The sequence below is a fragment of the Cryptomeria japonica genome, chromosome 5 (assembly GCF_030272615.1).
Source record: "Cryptomeria japonica chromosome 5, Sugi_1.0, whole genome shotgun sequence".
NCBI classification, from domain to species: Eukaryota; Viridiplantae; Streptophyta; class Pinopsida; order Cupressales; family Cupressaceae; genus Cryptomeria; species Cryptomeria japonica.
In genome coordinates, this window is record NC_081409.1 from 534,413,943 (window position 1) to 534,441,356 (window position 27,414).

The window sequence follows — 27,414 nt, forward strand, 5'->3', positions numbered from 1 at the left end:
ACGTGAATGATTTGTGGTGTCTCTTGATTCTTGATATTCACTGGCTGAGTTGGCTCGATCAATATGGAAGACTGCTCCTGGAAATGACTGGGCAATATACCAAGTATCTCACCTTCAGGCGCCTCAAAGAGGTTTTCACCTTTAGGTATGTCCTTTATTTTCTCTTTTTTAGATTTTGACACCGCCACAATATGGTTTTCGCCATCAGATCTTTTATTTTTATTTTTCTTGTTTTTGCGACTAAGATACTTGATATTCACTTCAGTCATATTTTCACTTTGTTCACTGGTGGAAGAGTTTATAGGTTTGACTGCATTGAGATAATAGGATAATGTATAGTCATTGGCAAAAGTAGGTATATCCATGGGTTGGTTCTGTAAAGTACAGTCAATCAATTCTGGATGTACTAAGGACAAATTTTGGATAGGTTCAAGAGCATTCACAGTATTGTTATCATAGCTGCGGATCGAAAAGTCAAGTTCCAGAATGATACATTGCGTAAGTGTCTCAAGACCAGGAAGAGTTAGATCATGATTATTAAAGTTCACATTAGAATTTAATTGATCTAATCCAATAGACATACTTGTAACATCGTTTACTACGCTAGACTAGACATCATATCATGGTTTAACAACAATAAGACTAGTAGGCAACTTTTCATTGTTTGTATCAGATGATTCAGAATTTGAGGCTGAGTGGATATCATCATGAATAGGACTATCATCAGAGTCATTAGAGTCATCAGTTAAAGTTTCCAAGGCTCTTTTAGGTGATTTAGTAAGCATATGTATGGTATCAATACCGACATCTTTAATGCTACAAGTTCCTTCATGTTGTGGTTCATTTGTCATTTGTATCTGACACACCTGTTGACATGATCTCATTATTTCTATGATTTGTTGTCGTCTACTCCATTCAGCTTCTTCTGGACTGATGAGTGGTTCTTATTCTATAGCTTCCAACTCTTCCTGTGTAGTGCTATAACTGATTTGTTCTATTTTAGGATAAGGGCACATAGATGAGAAGCTTTCTGGTATTCTTCCTTCTTTCAATCCTTGTTCATAATTTGCTTGCCTCTTTTGTCTAATTTCTTGTATTTCCTTCTCTAGTTTTATGTGCATCAGCTCTTGAGTATCATCTATGACACCACTAGATTCTTCTAGAGTTTCTGTAGTGGATGTGTCTAAAAGATAGTTAGGACCCCATTCATACTTGTTTGAATCAGTCTCTGAATCATCTACTTGTTTCCTGCCAGTATATGTGACCGGAACTTTTAATGTTGCAAACAATTCTCTGATTCTTACCATTTCATCTCTTATATCCTCAGGAACCTCAACTTCTTGTATTATTGTAGCTGATACCATCGAAGCTTGATCACTGACTATTTCTTCTTTCTTGACTGTTGATTCCTCTTTCTCTTTTCTACACTCTACTTTTGTTTGTTTAGTGTCTGCTTCATGTAATGTTAAAGGTGATATCTTTTTCGGGAACTTAGACTTAGAAACATGTTTTTGGTTTGATGTCTTTTTCAGATTATATCCCAGTCTAGCCTTATCATTTGTGGATTTGGTTTGTAGTTGAATTGGTTTAGTAATACCTTATTTTTGTTTGCCTAGAGGACCAGTACCTGAGTATCCCATACATTGAATTATTTTATAGCCAGGACCATATTGGTTTGAGGAAATCTCACAATGTTGTACCTCCTCATTTGGAATATCTTCCTTAAAGAGCGAGTTAAGCACAACATCCTCTTCCATTTCATCTACCAAGGAGGTAGAAGACTGTACAAAGAGACCATCATATATGGTATTTGGAGCTGAAGTTTGTGTTCTCATAGCCTCTGATGGCTTGCCCAACTTTTTTGGTGATGGAGGGAGAGAAACTAATGATAGTGTTGGTTCTATCTGGTAGCCATCCATGCTGGTGTTTGTAATCTTCAATCTCTTTTCTAAGTCTTTCATCGGCGTTTCTGGATCTTCATTTGGAGAGGTGGCCCTATTATGAGGCACAAAAGTATCTGCACCTTTTGTCAACGCATTACAGATGACATTTGTATCAGCAAGAATACTGACTTTAGCTCCGTTATAAAGAAACTTTAAGCATTGGTGATATGTTGATGGTACTGCCTTCATTTCATGAATCCATGGCCTGCCCAGTAATATATTGTATGACAATGGAATATCGAGAACTTGGAAAAGGACAACTCTCTCTACCGGTCCCACTCTAATTGGTAATGATACTAGACCTTTGGAGGTCCTTTCTTCCTCATCATAGGATTTTATTATTGTTTTCTTGCCGGGATCAATAACATTTTTGAAGAATCCTAGTTGTGTAAGCAGATGATAAGTACAAATATTCAACCCTATGCCTCCATCTATCAAAACACATTTAATTTTGTGTTTTTGGATCATGGCCTCAATATGCAATGGTTGGTTATGTGGATGATTTGATGAATTGTCATCTTCTTCAGAGAAGGTCAAATAGTGAGGTGAAGTAAGATGACCCACCATTGACTGAAACGGATCAATGTCTAAATATTTTGGAACATTGGTAATGAGCAATGCTTTGTCTAGGATTTCCTTGTGAGTAGATGAGAGTTGTAGCAATTCAAAAATTAAAATTTGAGCATTTGTCCTTTTTAATTGTTCAACCACATTGTATCCGGAGAATGATGATGAAGTTAACTTTTTAAATTTGTCCACGGTTGATTCTTTTTGTTTGTTTGACAAAGCTATTGGATTTGATGTTTCTTGAGCCGGGTTGGAAGAACTAGTTCCTTGGAGGGTAACTTTCTTTTGAGATCAGGTCAGAGCTCTTGCATATCTTGATTCATTTGGTTTATCTTGAACTATAATCACATTGCAATATTCCGAGTGTGAAGGCTCAATCATGTTGATAACGTTGTCCTGGCTAGCATAAGTATAATTTACCTTGGCAGCTCCTTTGGTCTTTGAGGAATCACCTTGTTCATAAGTAGGCAAAGGGTCTTTAAATGCTTTATGATCAGCATTGGTTGGATGATTCCCAACAACAACTTTACCAGTGTCTATGAGATCTTGAATCTCATGTTTTAGCTTCATACAATTGTTTATGTTATGACACTTATTCCGATGGAAGTCACAATATTCATTTTCTCTCCACCATCTTGGTTTGACATCTAGATCATATGGTTTGGAGTTATCTGGTAGTGTTATCAAGTTGTTTTCCAATAGAGTTTTGAAAGCAGATTCATATGATTCTTTGAGAGGAGTAAAATCATGTTTAGGTTTGGAAAGCCAAGGCTTTTCTTTCAACCATTCCTTTTCTTTCTTTGGTGAATTCTCTACGGAAGCCTCAGCAACTTTAAGTGCTTGTGTACCACTAGCCAAGTTGAATATTGTGGATTTTGAGCTGGTTTTAATAGTGTCTACTACTCCATCGTTAACAACATTCTTATTGTTGTCTTTGCCAATTTTCCCATACTTGTTCTTCTCTTTAGAGCTAGATCCTGTTTGTGTTTCTTTCGAAGGTGTGATATCCCCCTTCTTTATGAGCACATCTTCCATTCAAATGGCATTATTTACCATTTTGTTAAATGATGGGTGTACTTGCATTTGTATGCTATATTTCAGTTCGGGGACCAAGTTATTGACAAAAATATCCATTTTCTCAGAGTCTGGAATAGGTCGTGGGTACCTAGAGAACATCTTTCTCCAACGTTGGAGAAAAGTAAGAAGAGGTTCCCCTATTTTTTGTTGAGTATTACAAAGATCGATCTTAGTCACAGGATGTCAAATGTTGTATGAGTATTGTTGTAAAAATAGTTGGATTAGTTCTTCAAATGTTTATATTCCTTTGGGTAGACTTGAGAACCATTCCATTGCTTGATCCCCCAAACTCCTTGGGAAGAGACGCATGAGGTACACTTGATCGTGCATGAACTCCATACAAGCAGCAATAAATTCCCTAACATGATCTTGAGGATCTGAGGTACCATCATATTTTTCAAATTTTGGGATTTCCACTCGTGGAGGAAATGGAGGCATGTGTAGATTCTTGTCAAATGGAAAGGGACTTATTGTTTTCAGAGAATATTGTTTTGGAGACTTGTCCTTATTCTTCAATTCTATGACCTCCATCCGCAAAGCTAGTAACTATTTGTGGACCATGAGTATAGGTGAGTCTTCCTTTTTAGTAACAAGTGTCTGAACATCATATCTAGTAGGAACTTTGGCACCTTGTTTTTCTAGTTCTAAGAAATAGTCTTCCTTTTCTCGGGTCATGATAACTTTCATCATTTTTCTAAAGTCTTTGTCCTTTTGATAGTCAAGGATTTCTTTTTATGGAGGTTTAGTGTCTTCATCAATCTCACTTGATGATGTGGAGTCATTATGATTTTTGGGAATATTACGGTCATTTTTGTTTCCATCATTGTATTCTGTCTCATGTATAGTGGGAGATTTCAGTTCATCAAAAATTGGTCTGCCTGATGATGACAGCATGTCAGTGAGTGGATCCTTCACGTAGAATGGATTATCTTGATAGGTGAAGGTTTGTCCTTTGCCTTTGGCTTCTTTCTTACGAGAACTCCTGGTTTGAATAGGCATTTTTATGGATTAGTGTGACCTAAATTTGTTTTGTGATGCAGAGGTCAAGATCAATTTTAGAGCTAGTTATTCTATTTGGAGTATTTGTTTGGGAGAAACAACTGAGATTTAGTCTAGTTTTAGGAACGATCTATCCTGTATAAGACATTTAGCTAAGTTGATTCTAAGTGTAATGTAAGATTTAGTCTGGTTTTAGGAATGATCTATCCTATATAAGACATTATCTAAGTGACTAAAATTTGATAGGTAGTTGATTGAACTAGCTGAAAGGTGATCGACCAAATCATACAACGCAAATGGAAGAGGTACACTGTCTTGATCTGTTTATGCTCAAGAAAATGATAACCAGTATTATGTTTGCTGTAAGCTATTTTTAGGCAAGTTTGACTGTTCTATTTTGACAAAACCAGAGACTCGTACAACAGTATTTTCTCAACCGGACAACAATTTAGCATCTACAGGACGACAATAGTTCTGTTTCATATGAGTTGCTGCCTCGTACCGTATGACAAATGGGCATGTGTAGAATGACAAAAGACTGAGGGAAATTTTGTCTCGTACGAGACAGGATACAGTGCAGGACAATAGATGACTCACACTTGTATGATAGATAATATGGTATAGGATGACAAACCAGTAGACTCGTATGACACAGGACCTGGTGCAACACAATGGATTATTAGACTCGTATGATTGTTCACAAGATAGAGCCTAGAAATTTTGAGTTTTTCCGATTGCTAAGTATGATAACTGAGTATGACTAATTCTAAGATAGACTGATTTTTGACTAGGATAGACTAGTTTTTGACACGGACAAATTTTCAACTTAAAATGGAATAGTTTCTGACACGGACAGAGTTTTGACTTACTCAGTTGTTTCTGGTCTTCACTAATTTTTGGTATTTCATTTTTTGTTTCAGGGATGAAAACACAGAAAACAAGTAGTATGTATAGTGACTCCAATCACAACATGCAAACCCTAAGGAATTTGGTGAGGAAAGAAAACCTTTTCTTGTAGACCTAGGTACACACCCAATAGTTAATCAGAATACGGTCGCTGAGTCTCACACAATTGATTCTCAACACCGTATTATCTGACTCCAAATGCTAATGGGGGCATGAAATGACAAGTATCTTGGGAGAGTTACTATCTCTCTTGCACAAAGATTATCCCCCTTTCAGAGGTGAACTGGGTAGCTTCTAATTTTAAATTGGATTTAGTTAGGGATCCGTTCAGTTCATCGAGGTATAAACTCAATTAAGAGGTCTCCCAGCCTTGAAAACCAAGGTTTTAATATACCCGAAGATACAGAGGAGAGCTATTCCCAAGCACTGTCGTTGACTTGATTTTCATCAAAATCATGTTTATTTTATAGTGGGTTGGAGTACTTGGCATTTAGCTGTTCCCACTTAGGTCGTTCCCCTCATACCGGCCATAACGACTTTAAGAGTTTTTCAACCCCTTGGGAGGGCAGGCTTGCTAAAGATGTACAAATCTCAAACAAAGAAAAAGCTTCAAGGGTATGGATTTCTGATTGTCTAGAAAAAGACAAGAGCATGCTATCCTACCTCTCAGAATCTTCTAAAAGCAAGAAAGACAAATTTGTTCTTTAACCAGATAGCAAGTTAGGTTCCTAAAAATGAATTTAAAGAATACACACTATTTGGTTGATTCTCCTCAGGCAACCTGCAAAGGCAACGAATCAGTAGTCATATTGTCTTTGTGTGACAAGCATATTCTTCGACAAGCGCTCTACAAAAACTAGTTAGGTTGTGGAAAAACTCTGAGATAGACAGATGAACAGTTGGGGTTAGACGTCGGGATAATCAATAAGAAATGAGAAAATTATGAAATTTGCCTCTTTTACCAGAAAATACAGAATCGTACGACAAACACTTGACTCGTACAAGACAAGATTTAGTATCGTATGAAAGAAGATTGCTGATGATGTTTGCTCATACAACAAAGGATCTTCTTGTACGATAGGATATTGCAATTCGTGCGACACTTGCAGTTTATCGTTTTAGCCTGTAAAAATTGTCGTACGAGATGTACGGATGAAAAAAAAAATCTAAAATCTGGAAAATAACAACAAAAAAAAGTGGTCAGTCTTGGAGGCCGAAAAAGTGTAATCTTCGGGCCCGATGGTGGGTGCTAGAAATGTGTGTGAGAAAAAGTGAACCTGTAGCTGCAAGCACAACACTTCAATTAAGTCATTATATGCATGGTTAGTAATCAATAATCAATAAGTAATAAACCATAGCAAAGCGACTAATTGCCTTCTAAAAGATGCGAGTATAAGATTGCTCTCAGATTTTTATAAGCAATATCAGTGACTAGACTACACCAAGATGAAGGATTTAATCTATATGATATTAACTATATGGATGCAAGATGGATGAATAATTCAAGCAACAATGGATGCAAGCAATAATGAATGGAAAATGGATGTAAACAATCTAAAATGCACAATAATCTTCAATGACTCGAGCGAAATTAGCGTGATAATAATCTCCAAGCGTGTTCTCAAAAATCTCTGGGGTGAATTGGAATGAGAGCTGAAGACTGAATTTATAGAGAATCACAAGAGAGATGATGAAAAAGCTTAATTTTGGATTAATTGAAATAATTGAGAAATCATGTTCAGTTAACCTTGAGATAGATTCCAATTATAGTTTAATTAAAATGCATTCAAATTGGAAGTCCAAGTTGCATTGGAAAATAATAATAAATTAATTCTAGGCATATATGATGAAAATAGATAATTCCATGCACATATTTGATTTATTCAAGAAAAAGGTCTTTTCAATGCAACTGAACTTCTTTTTTCTGAAAAGCTTTGAGTTCCAATTTTAGAGAATAATTCAATAATTCAATTAAATTGCTTTTCTGATTTCAAGTTCTAAATTTAGAAAAAGAAATAACATCTCAAGTTTGATTTCTCTCTCAATTCAATTCTTTTTGTTTTATTTTCAATTCAACTCTTTGTAATAAATTAATTCATCTTTTGTAATAAATTAATTCTTTTTGCATGATTGAATGGCAAATTTATTAATTAATTAAATATGCAAGGATATTTAATAAATTAAAATGGGATAATTGATCAAAATGATATTATTGGAAATGATTTGATTAATTAAATAAATATTTTTTTAATATTGAGTAGTTGATTTGCCATGTGATATTTGATGATTAAAGAATTAATAATGTGCTCAAGATTGATTTAATTGCCTTTGGTTTGGACCTTGGTGATGTTGTTGAGATTAGGGGCCCATGGTTTAGATGACCAATTTTAGGGTATTATAGAATCTGTTGACTATCTTACATAAAATAGTCAATAAATCTAGAAAGGATTGGCATCTGTAGCTCAACCCTACCCTGTGGGCTTATAGAACAAGTATCAGAACACCTACTAGGGCTACACCTTTTTCTTTGGTGTATGGGTCCAAAGCAGTATTACCTATTGAAGTTGAAATACCATTTCTAAGAGTTTCTTTGCAAGGTCTTGTTACTGATGAAGACTACAGAATAGCTAGATTGCAAGAACTTGAATTGTTGGATGAACATTGGTAAGTGGTGTTTAATCATCTAAGAGAATATCAAAAGAGAATGTCTAGAGGTTATAACAAAAATGTTCGACAATGAGAATTTCAGGTTGGTGACTTTGTTTCGAGAGAAAATCCTAAGAATCAATAGTTTCGAGACAACAAAGGGAAGTTTGAACCCAACTAGCTGGGTCCCTACATCGTTATTGCAATGTTTGGCTCTGGTGCCTATCAACTCTCAACATCAGAAGGAGAACAACTTTGTGAACCAATCAACACCATCCACCTAAAGAAATTCTTCACCTAAATATTCTCTGCTCTAGCAGCCTATCTAGCTAAAAAGTCTCTAAGAAATCCTAAAAATTAGAAAAAGTCCTAAGAAAACAAAAAAAAAAGGGAAAAAGAGAGAAAATGCCTTGGTGAAAACCTGGTAAACATGCACCTTGGTAAAAAAAAATGAATCTTTTCCAAGCAGGTGAAAACTAGGCAAATAGGCACCTCTTGTACTCAAGCGCTCCTTCTATCAATGCAATGTTGGCGTTCCCACTTTCATGCATCTTTTTCTTTTGCTTGTACATATTTCAGTCACTTTTGTGACATCCTGGTTCATTGGAACCCTCAGGGCTTGAAACTGATCAATGTCCTAGTCTTAGGTTAATCAACAGAGCACATTACATGTCCTAAGTAGTATCCACCAAGTCATCTTTATGTTAGGGAAACTTGGTCATCCACTCCAAGTCAGTCACCTATCTCTTGACTATTGAAGAGTTTTATCACTGAGTACACAAGCAAAACAACATTACTGAAAACAATCACTAAACAGTTTGAGCTATGCATGAAACTTTCTTTGTGTGTTGTCTTTTATATTGGGTTTTCAATTATTATCCCTCTGAGTAACTCGAGGAAGTCTATCTTGGCTAAGAGGAGCAAGGATTGGGGGCATAATATTTTCTTTGTTTTCTGCTTGTAGGAATGATTCTGATGATCTGAAAACATCTAATCAGCTGGGTGTCTGTGATAAGTGCCTTCACATTAAGGTGAAATCACCATACATACCTTGACTCAACTTATTTGTATGCTATAGGGAGGTTCCCATCATTTCTTTCTCTTTTGAGGGAATTTCTTTATCATGCAATCCAGGTCCCTGCAAAATATATCCAAGGATATGAACAAAAAAAGGGTCATTGTGGACAAGATGATTAATATTGCACATGAAAAGTAAGGAACTCTAATCTGCCTATTGTGGTTGTAAAACGCTCAATGGTGAAAATTAAGCTTTTCAAATCCAGTGACTAGGTTTAGGTTGCATCTCATTTTGCATCTCATTTCACATTTCATTCTGCATCTTGTGAATTTAGAGTGATTTTAGCATGATAACATTGATTTCTTTATCTTTTGAATGGGATTTTGAAGCTTCATCATTTTCTTCGCTAAGTAGTCTTTGTTTCATCATTATTTGCCCAATCGAGTACTTGTGTATTGAGATGTTAGCTGCATACATGAGCATTTTATATAGATTCATACGTTCATTATCATTCATTTGCATTCATCTTATTGCATTAAAAATAAAAATAAAAATAAAGAAAAAATAATCATACATCCGTGCTAAATAGATATGCATACATATAGAATAAAGCATATAGAAAAGCATCTCATAAATCAATTGACACAAGTACAATGAAGTCAAATCAAGATCTCGTATATATAATGATCAATTCTCGGGGTACAAAATAATGTCAACTGTAAAATACAAACTCCCATCAGAGAAAGAATAGTAAGGGCTACAAAAAATGGGTGTGTCTACAAAAAAATCTCAGAGCTACAAAAAGAATATCTATCTCTCTACCTCTCCCTCATCACTTGGTGGAGGAGGTGGAGCTTTATACTGCCATATACTACAAATATGGTACAACCTATTGCGCTACTAGAACTGCTACACTATAAGCCGCAACATAATAGGCTACTCGACTTGTCTGATGGAGAACCTCCTGCTGAAGACTATCTCACTCTGCCCTCATTATTGTGACCTAACAATCACACTTGGCTCTGAGCTTAGCTACCTGGCGATTTCTCTCCACTCTAAGATCCGCTAGTAGTCAGTCTCGCTCCACCAACTGAGTCTATGCCACTGTCAGCTATGACTGTAAACCCACTAGGCATACTCTCATCGACCGCATTGTGTCATGCCCTTGATCCCTCATAGGCTCTCTGCCTCCATTACCTCCTCCATCTTTGCCTCTGGCTCCACCCTTCTCCTCTCTCCTCTGCCTGACCTATCTTGGCACTACTCTCTCCTCCTCTCATCCACCCTCTGGCACTCTCACTCTACCAAGTCTCACTCCAACCACCCCTAGGGATCCACCCTCTCCTCTCTATTGTCTACCACCAACTAGTACCCCGCTGCTGCTAGCACCAGGATCACCACCTACCCACCTTAGAGCCATGGCTCTCTATCTCTATCCCTATCCCTATGTGGGGGCATCATCCTCTATCTCCTCTATGCGAGGTAGCTTCTTAGCTAGATCCATAAATCTTGGGAATGGATGCTGCTGGAACCAATCCCTATATTGGGGCAAGACCCCCGCATCTGCAACATCATCCATATAGTCCCATTTGAGATGTTGTAATCCAATCAACTCCTACATACTCAAGGCATAAGATAATATTAGTGCCCATCCCTACCTCTCCTCATCTGCATAACGTGCGTATGCAGTGTACTCCTGTGAGATCCCTTGAGGTCTACCATACTGCCTCATCACTCAGGAAACAACGAATCACTTGACTATTGTTTGTGATCTACCGATGAGAGGATGAGTCATGAACAAATCCCTGCAAACAACCCTCCAATCATCCCATTGCTCTAGACCCCTATATGGTCTCCATGTCACGATTATCAAATCATCCAACTGACATCTCCAAAAATCTGTCTTGCTCAGATGGGGCTGAGTAACATATCCTGAATATCTATATACAATGGGCTGACCAGGATCTCTGTCATCATTTACAATTGGCCTGCAAATTAGGAGGTGCTCCCAAGCCCATACCTATAAAATCAAAGCTCCTACAACCATACTCTTCCCCTCCCTAAATACAATCTCATGCATCTCATGATACATGTGTGCTAATATACAAGAGCCCCAGCCTAATCTCTGAGGGGTCTCAATAAGCCTCTCTAACATCCTGCCCCATCCACACAAAAAACCTTGTTGTCCCCTATCTGGCATTAGAAAACAATCGATAAAACCTGCCAAAATGGAAGCAAGTGGAAAGTCCTCACTGTACCTTCCCATCATCATGTCCCAACTGATAGAATGCATCAGGATATCAAGATCCCTGAAAACATGTCTAACAACTACTAACCCAGGAAGTTGCACAGCATCATAATCAACCTTACCCATAGCAAAAGCAATATGAAGAATCCTGTATACATCCTCAGGAGTGATGGTAATCTCCCCAAATGGCAAGTGGAATGTGTTATGCTCAAAATTGAATCCCTCTACAAGTGCAGTCAGCATTCTGTGATTCACACAGATATCAGGTAAATCAAGAAGGTGGGTCAATCCGCACAAATCAATATGTGCTCGGTCAACCTCTGACAACTAATGCACTAATATTATTGTTGGTGGATATACACATCTGAAAAGAATGTGAGGTAATAGAACCTGCAAAAAAATCAAACAATGGAGCATCAGAAAACATTTCAAATTAGCCTATAAGAGAAGCAAAACATCATGCAAATTCAACTACGTCAACTACAAAGTCAAAATTTAAAGTTTGCACATTTAAAAATGCTTATTGTTTTCCAAACAACAAAACATCACAGGGGCATAAACTTGTACGAGTTAGAAATAGACCTAGTACGACAAAAGAATAGCCCTAGGATGACAAAAGGGGCTCTTTTGAATGTTCTCGTACGATATAAGGGTAGGCCTCGAATGACAAAACTGATGGACTAAAATGAAAAAAGAGACTTAATCAGTTTGTCATATGAGACAGGATCTTGTCTCGCATGACAAAACGAGAAAGCTTGACTTCAACTTGCTAAAAATTGAAAAATTCAACAAAAAAATTCAAAATTGAAATGAATAACAGGCTTAAGATAGATCACTTACCATTGGCTCATAGTTCTAAGGTCAATTATGTCGTCTCTGGCGCTCAAAATGATGCACATGAGTGGGAACCACCATTTTTCTTCCCAGAAGGCTTTTTGAAATTTCAAACTGGGAGCATTAAAATGAATTTAAAATGACACTTTTAGCCCATATATAGCCAAAACCCTAATTTTTCAACTTGCTCCGATGGACATGAAAATTGTACCCTTAGCTAATTTTCCCATTCTAAGTCCATTTTCGGGATCGAAATCAAAATTTGAGATCATTCTACTAGTCAATTTCTAAAATTTTGACCACTTGGTGCTTTTCACCAAACTGCTCATTCTCTTCTTCAATTTGCACTCAATTTCTTGTTTATCAACACTAAATCTCAATTTAATTCTCACATTAACTTTGATTTTAATCTTCAACATTAATCTTTGTGCTCAAATAACTTATCTCTAAACAATTGCCTATAATCATGTATCCTCTCTATCTTTCGATTTCTCTCTCGAGGGGGCATACTCATGACTTTATCAATGAAAAGAAAAATGCAAAGATTGAATACCTGATCCAATGGAAAGGGTTACCAGATGGAAAGACACCTGGAGAGAAAATCAAAGATGTGTTCAAGCATGAATTGTTGCAGCATAGTCCTCAAGGGGACTTGAATTCTTTTGTCTGGGTGTATGGTGCAGGGGCACCTAGTCAACTTTTATAAATTTAGTCACATGTTAAGTGTTTAGAAGTCTTAATTTGTGTAATAAGGTCTATTTAGACCATTTTCAATGTAATAAGTCCCATGGGGTTAGTTTGAGTACATTTTGTCATGTTTTGCAATTTGTTGCAAAAGTTGCTTTGCAATTTTGTCATATTTGGAAGTTGAAGGGTAAATTAATTCAAAAGTTAGTCTCTAACTAATTATTGTTGGTTGGAAAAGGCTTAAATATGGCCCCCAACTCGAATTTCATGATTGGAGGTGGTGATTATTCAAAATCTTGAAGTTGTGATAATGAAATATCTCTATATTGTGAAAATCTAAACATTTCCCTATTGTTTCTTTGCATTGTATGTGATTTTATGAATAGATATTGATCTAGAAATGATTGGGGATTAAATTCCATCAAATATAATTTCTTTTCCTTTTTGTTACATTAAATTTCATTGAGTTTTAAGGAAGTTATCAACGTTTTAGTAGCTGCAATCCCCATATTTTTACTGTAATAGTCTTGTTGCAGCATGTTGTATGTCGTTGTAAGGAATTGTATTGGCTTGAAATCAATGGTAAGAGAAGGATGAATTAATATAGTTTCATTTTATTTTGTTTTGGTTCAATTTCATGAATATTTGTAGAAGTTACGATCATTTTTGTAAGTGTAGGTCTAAAACCCTTGTAGGCCTAATTAGAGGGAGAACGATCCAAATTTGAGTCATGTGTTCAAAAACACCCCCTACCCATTTAAAAATATATTATAGAATAGCCAAATGGGTATCTAAAAGTCATTTTATTTTTTTGATATGAAGCCTACTATGCCAAAAAAACCTCATTTGCTGCTATACATTTGTTCATGTAATTAGGCCTAGTTGTAGCATTACCAGTCAATTGTTGAGGGTGTTGGTCTAAAATAACCCCATTTACAAATTGGATATGTTAAATAAGGCTGAAATGGGTACTCAAAAATTCTTTTACATTCTAGGTATGAGGTGTGTACAGGAAGTTATGATGGAAAAACCAGTTAGAGAGTACTACTAGGAGAGGGAGGCCTAATGAATGAAAACCCACTATTTGAATGTTTAGATATTGAAAATTTTATTATTTTAGGAATTTTTGGAGTTTACCATAGTTTATTTGCATCACAACACTATACATCCTCTATCATGATTGTACTTGGTAACACCATCTCTCCTCAACATGATAAAAAATAATAAACCAATTGACTAAACTAGGCCACCAATCTAAATATACATAAAAAATGAAAGTTCTATGGGCATAGACAACCCATATCCAAGCCATAAATACAATCCTTTAAGTATAGACCACTTACAACATAGCACAACTTATAGACCCAACAATGCAACACACATACTCAAACCAAAACTAATAGCAATGTCAACATGAGAGAAATCTAGGATACAATACTAAGTGTACAATGACATAAACTTCAAATCTCCAATATTTAACATATCATAAACTCATAGAGTCACCATAGTCAAAAGAACCCATAAATAAGTCAAATTAATGTATCAACAAATGAATCATGCCAAGCTTAATACAAACCTGATCCACTATGTAGTGCTCTCTACAAGTTTTTTGGCAACTATTGGAAGTCCAAAATCTGACTATGTATGCTCAATTATGACCTCTCAAAGTCATAAAGGTACTCCTGACTTTCAACTAATACATTTACTATAAAAATGGAAAAATATAGAAAAACCTTATCAGACCATATGTAATTCTCTAAATGACAATAAGAAGTCAAAAATCTTACACTCATGGCCCAAGTTATGCTTCATGGAAAAAATATCCTATTAGGGTATATTTGCAAAAATAAATCTTACAAAAATGTCTAATATGCTATAAAATGATTTTCATTTTTTTTCAGAAAATAGTTATTTATGGTGGGCTAGATTGAATCAAACCTCACCAAATATTAAAACCTAACATATTATTTTAATTGGTGACATTTCAAATTATTCCAAAGTAAAAAAAAAAACTATAAAATACAAATTTTTAGTTTCAGTTTTTTTCTATATTAAAAAACTTTATAAAATATATACAGTGAAAAAATTTAAATTTTTAATTTGTTTGTTTACCAACCATGTAGGGGAACTGAACCCACACCCCACAAGTGGTCCCCCCATGAGGTATACCCCACCCAAGGATCTGCCCATGATTGGGGAACCATGGGGCTTGCTAGTGAGCTAGCGATACTAGTGGTACCAATAGTACCAACTAGCAGTACTTGTAGTTGCCACTGTGCAGGGGTGGGTACAAGGTCTACGGACTCAGTCCCCCACTCATAGTTTTAAATTTGTTTTTTGTATAACTTTTTTTTTTAAAGTTCTCTACAATGTTCTTAAATGAAATTTTAAATTTTAATTTTTAATCTTTAAGTTTTCATGTATGCAAACTAGAAAGGACAATTATGGCTATTAAGATTATGGCGTTTTTGGCATTTTTTCAACTATGGCTAAAATAGGTCAAATTTATACCATTTTTCATCTCTCAGCCAACTTGAATCCAACCATGAGGTATATTTTACCTCAAAAGGTCATCCACAACATTTCCCCCATAAAAACCTCATATATAATGGATACCCAAAGGAAACCCATTTGGCCCGTTATTTTTCTAACCCCAAATATGTCAATAACCCATCATAATAATAAACACAATGGGAGCGAAGTGAAAAGGAGCGGGAATCCCAAATTTCAAATTGAGGAATGGCGGAATTCCTGGGGAAGGCGGATTTCCCAGAGATTGCAGCTTTTCTAGGATCGAAACTGGTAAACAGGCAGGAGGACAGGCATCTCAAGGGTCAGAAGAGGACAAGGAAATAGCAAAACCGGGGGAGGATAAAGATTCGAAACCCGGGGACCCACACGATAGAGGTAAAAGTAAAAAATGGTCTTCACTCTTTGGAGTGAAGCCACTGGCTAAATCTGGGCTCCCAAAAGTTACAAATATCTCGGATCTAGCTTCTGGACTGGTTGTTATCTCTGTTCTGGATAAAGTGGTTGATATGACTGTAGCTGGCTTATCCATGACTTTAGTGGGACAATTTTTTGGCTTTAGGCCTAACATCGATGATGTGAGGAATTTCATAAGGAGAAAATGGCTTGTAAAAGGTCAAGTGGACGTGGCAGCACTGCCTAGGGGGTTTTTTTCCTTCGCTTTTAACTCTGAAGAAGACATGAATAAGGCTCTCTGTGAAGGCCCTTGGATGTTTGGCAAGTCATCCTTGGCTCTTCAGAAATGGGCCCCGAACCTCGCCCTTGATGAGTCCTTCTTTGTTTCTGTGCCAGTTTGGACATGCCTACTAGGTCTCCCACTAGAATATTGGAATGAGGAAGTTTTCAAGGGTATTGCAAAATCCTTTGGAGAACTTCTGACAATTGACCTGATGATGGCAGCTAAATCAAGGTTAGTCTTTGCTTGCATTTGTATAAATATTAATCAAATGATGGATATGCCTCAATCCATAGAAATCATATCTAAACTTGGAAAATGGTCCCAAGCTATTGAATATGAATCTCTTTCGTTTGCCTGTTTCCATTGCAAAAAATCAAGGCATTGGGCAAAATCATGTCCGCTCAAGAAAAGTAAGGAAAGAAAGACTGATAGCAATATTAAGAACAAAAAGATTTGGCAAATGATTGATAAAAAAGGAGACCCATCAATTGAGTGTGAGCAAAATAAGGAGGTAACGGAATTAGTTAATGAAGTCAAGAGGATTGGGAATAGCAATAATGAAAAACAAGATTGTGTCTGCTCTAATAACCAATCAGAGAGCTCTAAAGAAGTAGAGAAAGGAACTGAGTTGAAAAATAAAAATAACCCAAAGGACTAGCAGGTTGGATCTGTTAGTTAGGAGAAGGAAGAAACCGTACTAGCCTCCTCATTCTCAAAATCAGTCAAGGAAAACTTTAATGAAGCTCAAGACCCTTCTGACATTGAGCCCCTATTGCTTTTAACTAATGGAAGCCCAAAGCCTCATCTTTGTAAAACCCCTTCTCAAAGTGTAGTAATGGATATTCTGGAAGGGAATCTCCAGATTCTCAGTTCGAGAGAAGGAAAAATGAACAAGGAGGAACTCAATGGAGGGATCTCAACTAGAAGCAAAAACAAGAAAAAGGCAGATGTTGGAAGTCAGAACAAAAAGCAGGGAAGGCCATCCCTAAAACATCAAAGGGAATAGGAAAGCTGGAATAACCATGTTGATGGAACACAGTGTTTCATTGAGTCAACCCTATCCCCAGTTAAAGTATGAAGATAATATCCTGGAATATCAGAGGGCTGAATGCCCCTCATAAGCAAGATGTGCTACGAAACATCATTAGAGATCATAAACTGGATATGGTCCTCGTACAGGAAACCAAGATGTCTAAGGAAAAAGTTGAAAAGATTAGAATTTTCAAGGAAAATGGGGTCATAGGATATAACTCGGAGGGAGCTTCTGGAGGAACTGTGATTTTTTGGAACCAAAAAACAATAAAAGGTAAGGAAATCATCTCTGCTTTTAATAGGAACTTTGTTCAACTTGAGCATATTAAGGACAACTTTTCTTGGGTGTTATCTAACACCTACGCACCTAACACCAAAATCAGGAGAGTTAAATATTGGAAAAGCCTTTTAGACAACAGACTCAAGTTTGCTGATCAAAGCTGGATTATTATGGGATATTTCAATACACCGCTCAAAGAGGAAGAGAAGATGGGAGGTCTCCCTTTACAACTAGATGGGAAACAATACCTTATGGATTTCATAAATGATCAAGCTTTCATTGATGTGGATCTCTAGGATATTAATTACACCTAGACCAATAGAAGAACTAGAGCTGATCTAATTCAAGTAAAGTTAGATAGAACTTTAATTTCTCCTGATTGGTTTACCAAGTATAGCTGCTCCCTTGCTTCTATTATCAAAATTGGGTCAGACCATTACCCCATCTTCTTTACTGCCAACTCTTTTTTGGCCAAGAGAAACTTCCCTTTTAGATTTGAAAAGGTGTGGCTTTCCCATCCTTCTCTGGAAGCTCATAGTGCTGAATGGTGGAATTCTGAAGTGGAGGGTACGACTCTTTTTAGAATAGCCAAAAAGCTCAATATCCTAAAGGCTAAAATTAAAATCTAGAACAAAGAGATTTTTGGGGACATATTCAAGAGCAAAATTCAAGTCAAAACTAAAATAAAGGATGTTCAGGATAGAATCCAAGAGGTTGGGCTGTTTGAAGATCTTAGGATGGCTGAAAATGCTCTTTTGTCTAAATACCACACCATCATTTCTAATGAAGAGATGTTCTAGAGACAAAGATCCAAAGCCCTGTTCTTGAAGGAAGGTGATAAAAATACCTGGTTCTTTCACTTAACTACTCTTAAGCATAGGGCAGCTAATAGAATATCCAGATTATCCTACAATAAAGGCATCCTAACAGAGGATATCGATATTAAGAAGGAAGCTCTTGAGCATTTTAGCACCCTGCTGGGAGAAGTGGATAACCTGGATATCAGCAATCAAAACACCCTTTTACAAGCTATTCCTTCTATCCTAACTAAAGCTGATAACAACATCTTATCCTGTATTCCCTCTAATCTAGAAATCAAAAAGGTGGTGTTCTCCTTTCAGGGTGATAAATCCCCTGGACCAGACAGTTTTCCAATGTTTTTCTTCCAAATATTTTGGCACATAGTGGAGGTTGACATCTACAATGGTGTTAAAGAATTCTTTGGATCTAGAAGACTCCTTAAGGAACTCAATGCCACCTTTATTGTCCTTATCCCGAGGATCCCTGGTGTTGATTCTCTCAACAAGTTTAGACCTATTAGCCTTTGTAACTCTGTGTACAAGATTTTATCCAAGGTTCTGACTTCCAGGTTGTTGGAAATTCTTCCAAGAATTATCTCTATCCAGTAGAATGGCTTTGTCCCTGGTAGACAGATTTTGGATTCCATTATATCCGTTCATGAAAATATCCACTCCCTGAAAGTGGCGAATAACCAGGGTTTCTTCCTAAAGTTAGACATGGCTAAAGCTTTTGATAGAGTGAATTGGCAGTTTCTCCTTAGGATCATGAAAGTGTTTGGTTTTGGTGACATTGTTATTCAGCTCTGTTCTCAACTTATGGAAACTTCCTCCTCTACTGTTATAGTTAATGGTTCCCCATCTAGTTTCTTCAAAAGTTCTACAGGTCTTAGACAGGGGGACCCCATATCCCCTATCCTGTTCACTATTCTAGCTGAATGCCTAGGCAGATTTATTCTTAAAAATGTGGAAGATGGCAATCTTAGGGGTCTGAAACCTTCTTCTTCTAATGTAGTTTGTTCTCATGAATAATTCATTGATGATTCTATTACCATGGGGGAAGCTACCATCTTGGAAGCTAAATATATGAAGAATATCCTGAATACTTATGAATCTGCCTCTGGTCAAAAAATCAGTTGGGATAAAAGTTCTCTGTTCTTCATCAATACCCCGGTCCAAAGGCAACTAAGGATTGGAAGAATTCTTGGCTACAATATTTCTAAGCTTCTCTCTACTTATCCGAGGCTTCCTTTGTGTCTCAAGCCTGAGGAATCATTCTGGAATAAGCTGATAGATAGAGTTAACTTGAAACTTGCTAGTTGGAAAGGGGTTGTCCTTAATCAAGCGGGCAAAATTACTCTGCTCAAAGCCACTCTCCAAAATCTTCCTGTTTATGCTCTTAGTTTTTTCAAAATCCCCACAAAGTTTGCGGAAGCCATTGAAAGAATCCAAAAGAAGTTCCTTTGGTCGGGGGTGGAAGTCAAAAATAGAATTCCCCTTATTGCCTGGAATAAAATTTGTTCCCCTAAGGCCTCAAGTGGGTTGGGCTTAAGGAATATTGGTACTATGAATAAAGCTTTATTAGCCAAACAAATATGGAGATTGAAAGGGTGGGAAAGAGAATGGAACTCAATCTAGAAAAATGAATATCTCTATATGCAACCTTCTGAGGAAGAGTTCCTTGATAATTATTTCATTGTTGAAGGATTGGCTATATGGAATGTTGTTCAATCTGCTAAAGCTGGGTTGTTGCGGGCAGAACTTGGAACCTTGGGGATGGGAGGAGAATAAGATTTTGGGAAGATAGATAGATTTTGGACAAAATACTAGAGGAAATTCCAATCCTTAAAGAATAGAAAGATTGGTTCAAAAGTAGGTTTGGTGAGCTGGTCAGAGATTACTAGAGAAATGGGAATTGGATTGATTTTAGCCAGCATTGTCTGGGGCTCAAGTTCCTTCAGATTTCTCTCTCTGCTAAAATCCCTAGAGACAACAAAGAGGACAGATTGATATGGAGGGAAACCCTAGATGGGAAATATTTTGTCTCCTCAGCTGTGGCTATTCATAACGATCTAGTGGAAGAAATTCCCATATGGGCTAAAGTCTGGAATAAGAAGTTAGTTCCAATGGTTAATATCTTCTTTTGGATTTTCATCCAAAATAAGGTTTTAACCCTAGACAACCTTCATAAGAGAGGTTTTTTTTTTCCTAGTAGGTGTTCTCTTTGTTGCAGGGAAGAAGAGATGGCTTGCCATATTCTTAGTTAGTGCACTTTAGTCAGGATATCTAGAAAATCATCTTAAGCAGGTGGAACTTGAGTTGGGTTTTCTCGAACTCCGTAGGGGATTCCTGGCAGCAATGGAACTGCCCTAATTCTAATCCTTAAATTATGGAGACTTGGAGACTTACTCTGCCAATTGTTATCTGGAATATCTGGAAAGAGCGTAACAATAGGATTTTTAGGGATAAAAGAGCTATTCCTGAAGTGGTGGCAAATAAAATTTATAGGAGTATATTTGAATGCCTCTATGGCACTGACTATGGACCTGCTGCTAAAGATGACTTCAAAGATAGATGGAACCTCTCTACCTCTACTATCAGCAAGGAGAAAGGAAGAGAAGGTCTCGTTTGGTGTTTTTCTCCTCGGGGGTGGATTAAGGCTAACTTTGATGGGGCCTCTAAGGGGAATCTAGGTAAAGATGGTTATGGGGGCATTGTCAGGAATTTTGTTGGAAGTTGTTTAAAGGTGGTAGCTGGTCCTCTGGGGAATCAAACAAGCCACTTTGCCAAAGCCTCAGCTGCCCTGAACACCTTAATTATAGCCAAAAGTCTTAATTATGATAAATTATGGCTTGAGGGAGATTCACTTAATATTATTAAGTGTTTAAAGGGGGAGTCGGAGCCTTCTTGGTCAATTGAAAATATCATCATGAAAGTGAGGGAGGTCATTGCAAGTTTTAAGGAAATTATTATCCAACATGCCTTCAGAGAGAAAAATAGTGTGGTGGATTGTCTAGCGAATATAGGGGTTAATTATGACTCCCAATCGATTTTGCATGGGGAAGATCTCAATTTAAACATTAAAGAGCTCCTTAGAAAGGACCATCATATGGGGAGAGAAGGACATCATAATCATGATAGGGAATATGATTAACTTATGCCTTGATGGAAAGGTCATCATTACTTGGCAAAGCGGAAAATCCCCATCAATCTTTAACAACTTGTCGCACACTTTATGGGTAATCCGGTTCAAAATCTTGAGCAACATCAGGAAAGGAGGGCTTAGTTTGCAGAGAAACAGAGCAGAAAGCCTGAATTCAAAGATGGGAGGAGACCTAAGGGGGGAGGAACCAGACAATACATCGACTTGAAAAGCGATAGCAAAAGTGTGGGCAAAACTGGAAAAGGGTTCTCTCACAAGCTTCATGGAGAAGCTCGTGGACTATGATAAAGGTAGGGTTAACCTAGTTGTTTCAAATATTTATGAAAACTGGTCTAATGGCTCCTTTAAAATTTATGGAGTTAAGTTCAAGCTGGACGTTGGGCTCATATCTACTATGAATGGCATACCCCACACTGGGCTTAATTTCTTTCAAGACCTTAAAGTCTCCAACAACGCGGTTAATTTGTTCCCATGGAAAGAGAAAGAGAGGGTAAAAATCGGCAAAGCCACTGGGGGCTACTACGAAGTTGCTAATATCAAGAAACTTTGGGGCTGGGTTCTAAATGCAATTATGGAATACATCATAGTTGAAGGTCAATTCTCTAGGGCCCACACCTACCACTTTGTCTCTTTAAACCATTTCAGACATGACAAAAAGGTATCTCTTCCCTACTACCTTTTTAGGTCCCTTTCCAGGTCCCTCAATAAACACAGTAAAAACCCTACTAGCCCAATTCTCCACTGTAGGATTTTGTTGCTCATCTATGAGCATTGTAAAACCCTCACCCTGCTGGAAAACAAGAGGATTTCCGCCTCTCTGGGTAAGAGAAAGATGGAAGGAGGAGACTCTAGCAAGGAGAAGGCGTCCTCTAACAAAAAAAGAAAAAGTGCCCTTGGGATGGAAATAGAGGAAATTGAAAAGGAAAGCAGCGAAATGGAGATGGATGACTCCAATGGTGAAGACAGATGGAATGATGAGGAGCTGGGTAATGAGGAAGAAAGTGGTGATGAGCCTAGTAATGAAATCCCTATCCTCAGTGATTGCCCTGGTAAGGACAACAACCATCCGATGGAGGAAGTGGATTTCAAGGATAATGAGGAAACTGATGTGAATTCTGAGAGGGAAATGAACAAAGACTCTAAGAAGGACCTGACTAAGGATAGGGTTAGTGAGGATAAGGAAAATGCGGATAAAGGGTTAATCTTGGATAACCTCAAGAAACTCTTTGAGGTGAGAATGGATTATGATAGATGGACCTATGAGCTCCTAAAGAACCTGGAAAAGAAGGGGAAAAATATGGATGAGAAGAGGGAGGATGACAATAAAGAGCAGATAAAATGGAAGTAGAATATGGAGGATAAGGTTAAATTGCTGGAAGAAGGGAGAGAGGCGATGAAAAATCTGATGGGCATTATCCCAAGTATCCTATTTGTTGTCACTAAAAACTTGGAGGATGTTGCTAAGGTCTTTGATCATACCAGCTCTCCAAAACTGGTTGTGGATCTTGACTTGGATGAAGAGTCTATCCAGACTAGTAGCAGTGAAGCTACTCTAGTTGGTGGCACTGTGAAGAGGACCAGGGCTAGTGTCAAGAAAGCTGTGGTTGCTTCTACAAAGGATCTCCCTAATCTCAGGGATAACATCAAAGAGCTGCATGAAATCAGCAACACCCTGGTGAATGCCCTGGAAAAAATCAAGTAGTTTCTCTTCTGGAGTCCAGATGGCCTGCTGGCTTTGTGGGGCTTTTTCTGGTTTTCTTTGGTTTACTGTTGGCTTTTCGATGGACTATTCCTTTTTGTATCTTGTTTCTTTTGTTGTTTAAGTTCTGCTTGTAAAGGGTTTTGGGGCCCCTTCAAAACCTGCTTTTACCTTAATCAAAAACAATAAACACAAAAGCCATAGATATGCAATTAACAACCCACAAAACCCTCATATCTTGTCTTGTCTTTCATTCTACCATGTATTCATGGATTCAAGTCCTAGGGTTATACAACTAATACCATAGCTCTGATAACACTTGAAAGGATACTTGTAGCCATATGACAATTTCCACATAACCCAATTGAGATATAAATCAAATAAATACATAAAATTTATATACAAAGAATAGACAACATACCCACCAAATATGACACAAGATATACCCTAGGAAAACCCTCATGAGAGAAAAACCCAATAGGTCCAAAAGCATCTATCATAAATGTATTATTAACAATGCAACATTACAAATACAACCATGAAATCTTTTGAAACCCCAACTATCAACAAGTAATCCATGTGAACAAGCATATAATTAGACATCCCATGCTATGCTTCCAACCTCCACAAATACTAAACTTGGCTTACCCAAACAACTACCCTTGTGGTTTCTTCTATAAACACAAGCTCCCACAAAAACACCAAGTGGCATTACATCAAAACCATGTGCTAATAACATGGGCTAACTACGCCATTGATCCCACATCTAACATTGGTTACTTTATTAAATTACTTTCCCCAATGTTAAATAAATACATTATAATCTCCCAATGCTACAATATAACTTAAGTGTCCCCAAGAATATTCCAAGGGAATCTCTACACTTTACACATCCATGTGCAACTCACATAATAAAGTAAAATAAAATAGTTATAAATATTACTATGCAAGTGTACAACATCTATTTTCCTAACAATTCCAACAACTTTGTGCATCTACCTCTTGCATCGTTCAAAATGATCCTTGTCATTATCTGGGGCATATTTCTTGATTATTCTTTGAAACAACACTCATAATTGCATTGTCTCAAAGAGGGGCAAAATGTAGGCACTAAAAAATGGTCAACACTTGCAGTGCCATACTTTAACATGTCTGTGTGACCTTGCTTAGGGTTTTAGCATCTTATTGAAATTTCTTCTATGTTGTGCACTTGATCTTTGTCATTTGTCAATATTGCATCTTTCTTCAACTTTTCTTCCCCTTTCGATTCTATTCTTTCTCATTTTGAATTAGGTCTTGTCAATGTCATATTCGAATTGCAATCATGGGTTGTGATCAATCTTGTCATGTCAATTGGACATCATCAATCCTAATTTATGTCCAATTAGGGTTTTGTCCTAGCTTTCAATCATTTTTAATCAATTTTCAATCATCTTCAATCAATTTTGATCATTCTGGATCCTCTTTCAATTGTCAATTATCAATCAATTTTGTCAATTTGCGATCGATTCATCATCGGTCTTTTTCCATCTTAGTATCATGTCAACTTTCATCAACTCGACCTTTTATCAATCTTTTATCAATTTGTCATCGATATCAAAAAATCATCAATTTTCATCAATTTTGGATCGATTAGTCATTGTTCCTTTATCATTTGTCATATTTCAATATGATCCTTTTGTCGGTCTTGATCAATCTATCATTGATCTTCATCAATCAATCAATATCATTTTCTTGTCATTATCATACCTTTGTCATTTTGTACCTTTGATTGAAATCTTTATCATTCATTGGCTTCAATTTTGTCATGACCTAATTTCTCCTAGGGTTTAAAGATTTATTCATTTAATCCTAATAACATCTCTTTATAGGTTAAGTGAATTTATTCATTTTTCCGAAGTCTTTCATGTCACAATTAAATACTTCATTTAATTGGCTAATTGTGTCCCTTTTTATGAGTTAATTAATAAAAGAGAATTCATTAATTAATTCTCTGTCCTAATTTTTTTTATTTCCTAATTTCTCCATTTTCCACCTAATTTGTTAATATTTGAATTTCAAATCCCAATAATTTTCCCTCCTAACTTTTCCAACTAATTTCTCCTCTTTTTAAGCTTCCGTTTGTCATGATTTGTGAAGCTATTTTTACTCAATCATGTCATAAGTCATGAAGCAAATTTTGTGCATATTTGTGTCATAATTGATGAGCTTAATTTTCTCTCAATTTGTCATATTTTGATTTTGCAACTTGTAAATCAATTTGTCATAAATTTTGTCATTCAATTATGCTATTTTTAAATCAATTTGCCTTTTTCAAATCAATCATTCTTATTCCATGATTTTTCTCAATTTTGTTCTATAAATTGAGCTTCTTTTTTCTATCATTTTAATAACCACACTTCGAGTACCCTTACTCTATTATTTTCATCTCACAATATTGCTTCCAATCATACTTTGCACTTGTAGGTGAAATCCACAACATCATATTTAAAGGTGAAAGAAGGACAATGGAATCACATGGAGGAGATTCTACGTTATTGTTTTCATTTACTTTCTTTTGAATCTTGTCTTCATGCTTTCATTGATTGGATTAGGAGTCCTTTTCATAACTTGTTAGTTTTTCGTGGTTAGATAATGTTATGATATGTAACTAGGAATTAGAATAAAGGCTTTATAACATAACGTTAGCTAACCACAAAAACTAACGAGTTATGAAAAAAACTCCTAATTCAATCAATGAAAGCATGAAGATAAGATTCAAAAGAAAGTAAATGCAAACCATAATACAGAATCTCCTCCATGTGATTCCATTATCCTTCTTTCACCTTAAAATATGATGTTGTGGATTTCATCTATAAGTGCATAGTATGATTGGAAACAAGATTGTAAGATGAAAATGATAGTGTAAGGGTACTCAAAGCATGGTAGTTTAAATGATTAAAAAAAGAAGCTCAATTTATAGACCAAAATTGAGGAAAATCATGAAATTAGAATGATTGATTCGAAAAAGGAAAATTGATTTGAAAATGGCATAATTGAATGACAAAATTTATGACAAATTGATTGACAAGTTGCAAAGTCAAAATATGACAAATTGAGAGCAAATTATTCTCATCAATTATGACACAAATATGCGCAAAATTTGCTTCATGACCTATGACATGATTGAGCAAAAATAGCTCTCAAATTATATGAAAAATTAGCCATGGAAATAGCTTCACAAATCATGACAAAGAGAAGCTTAAAAAGAGGAGAAATTAGTGGGAAAAGTTAGGAGAGAAAATTAATGGGATTATGAAATTCAAAAATTAACAAATTAGGTGGAAAATGGGGAAATTAGGAAAGATGAATTAATTAATAAATTCTCATTTATTAATTAAATCAAAAAAAGGGACACAATTAGCCAATTAAATGAAGTATTTAATTGTGACATGAAAGACAGGAAAAATGAATAAATTCACTTAACCTAAAAAGAGATGTTAGTAGGATTAAATGAATAAATCATTAAACCCTAGGAGAAATTAGGTCATGACAATATTGAAGCCAAAAAATGATAAATATTTCAATCAAAGGGACAAAATGACAAAGGTTTGATAATGACAAGAAACTGATATTGATTGACTGATGAAGATCAATGACAAATTGATCAAGACTGACAAAAGGATAATATTGAAATATTCCAAATGATAAAGGATCAATGACTAATCAATCCAAAATTGATGAAATTGAGATCAATGACAAATCGATCCAAGATTGATAAAAGGTCAATTTGATGAAAGTTGACATGATACAAAGATTTACAAAGATCGATGATGAATCAATCGCAAATTTGACAAAATTGCCTGATAATTGACAATTGAAAGAGGATCCAAAATGATCAAAATTGATTGAATACTATTGAAAATGATTGAAAGCTAGGAAAAAACCCTAATTGGACACAAATTAGGATTGATGATGTCCAATTGACATGACAAGATTGATCACAACTCATGATTGCAATTCGAAGATGACATTGACAAGACCTAATTCAAAATGTGAAAGATTAGAATCAAAAGAGGAAGAAATGTCAAAGAAAGATGCAATATCGACAAATGATAAATATCAAGTGTGTGACATAGAAGAAATTTAAATAAGATGCAAAAACCCTAAAGAAGGTCACACAGACATGTTAGAGTATGGCACCACGAGCATTGACCATTTTTTAGTTCCTACAAAAACCTTTGAGTCATCCTATCAAGCATTAATCCTAGCCACATCTTGTCTCATGACATTCTATCTAATAGTTCCATGCCTACTTCTAAGAATCAACG